Source organism: Sciurus carolinensis, chromosome 12, assembly GCF_902686445.1.
Source record: "Sciurus carolinensis chromosome 12, mSciCar1.2, whole genome shotgun sequence".
Lineage (NCBI taxonomy): Eukaryota > Metazoa > Chordata > Mammalia > Rodentia > Sciuridae > Sciurus > Sciurus carolinensis.
The window spans coordinates 90344043-90345884 of NC_062224.1; positions in this window are offsets into that span (position 1 = coordinate 90344043).

Genomic DNA, 1842 nt, shown 5'->3' on the forward strand with positions numbered 1-1842 from the left:
TTTCAAACTCTTCAAGGAAGAACTTATTCCACTTCTTATAAAATTATGTTAGGGTGGATTTAACTGGCTGCATGGGGGGAAGATGGACACCTGGCAACCCACTGCTAGCATGGGGGGACATCAGGGTAGCCCGGATGCACCAAAGAACAACCACTCAGATGCAGGCACATAAACTTTAGTAGTGTCTTGCAACCGCACATCAATCAATGGAGCCCCCAGCCAACCCTTGGGGGACACTAAATCCTCAAGCCTTTCCCCACCTATTCTGTCCTCTAAAGACCCTGGGCAGCTGGGGCTCCCTACTCTGAACTCTACCCTGGAGGGTTGGAAATTTTAATTGAGCGCCAAATTCCAATAAAGATTGGTTTGGCTGCTTTTGTCTGACTCTGTATGGCCTCCTGCCCTTGAGCTTAGTTATTGCAAAGAATTGAAAGAGGGAATCCTTCCCAACTCATTCTCTGTGGTACTCTGGTAGCATAGCAGATAAAAACACAAGATAAAAGAAACGGTAGACTAATAATCCTCATGAACAGAGATGAAAATTTTCTCAACAAAATATGAGAAAATCTGGTTCAAGAGAGAATCATAAAGATTCACTATAAACAAATTGGTTCCATCCCAGGGATTCAAGGATGGGTCACCATATGCAGATCAATAAACATCATACATGCCATTAACAGAATGAAGGATACAAATCATGGGATTATTAGACACAGAAAGCACTTGAAAAAAATTCAACATCACTTCCTGACAAAAGCCCTGAACAAATAGAGTTTGGAAAGATTATACCTCAGCATCATAAAGGTTATATATGACATAGTCACAGGCAATATACTGAAGTGAGAAAAGTTGAAAACATTTCCTCAAAGATCAGGAACAAGGGTGTTCATTCTCCCAGCACTTATTCAATATAGTACTAGAAATTTTAACCAGAATAGTGAAATAAGAGAAAGAAAGAGCAAACAAATTGGAAGGAGAGAAGCCAGATTATTCATGACTGCAGATCATATGATTCAATATATAGGAAAACCTAAAGACTCCACTAAGAGACTATTAGAATGGATAAAGACAGTAAGGTGCAAGATTATAAAATCAACATAGAAAAATCAGTGGGAATTTTCAACACCAATAATGAATTTGCTGAGAAACAAATCATAAAAACAATCCCATTCACAAATCTTTACAACAAACAATACAACAAAGAACAAAATCCTCTACCACACAATGATGAAAGACATTGAAAATGATACAAAATAAATAAAGAGATTTCCCATGTTCAAGGACTGGAAGAATTTGTTAATATATTTATAATACCTTAAGCAATTTACAGATTAAAAGCCATCCTCATTAAAAAACAAATGATATTCCTCACAGAACTAGACAAGAAAAATTTTAAATTCCTATGGAAGTACAAAAGACCCTGAATAAGTATAGAAATCTTGAGGAAAAAAAATAAGCAAAGTTGTAAGCATTACAATACATGATTTCAAAACATACTACAGAGCCATAATAACCGAAATGCCATAGTATTTGCACAAAAACAGACACATAGACCAATGGTACATAATGGAGACTCTCTCACATAGATAGATAGATAGATAGATAGATAGATAGATAGATAGATATAAATGAATGCATGTATATCTACAGAGTCTTAACAAAGTTTCCAAAAAGAAAGACGGAAAATATTGGTTAAAGGACCACATTCAATAAGAGATGCTGGTAAAAATGGATATCCATATACAGATGATTAAATCTTGATTTCTCTTTTCATGTACAAAATTAAATTCAAAACATTTCACAGGTTTAAATATAAGATCTAAAAAGTCTGAAATTACTAGG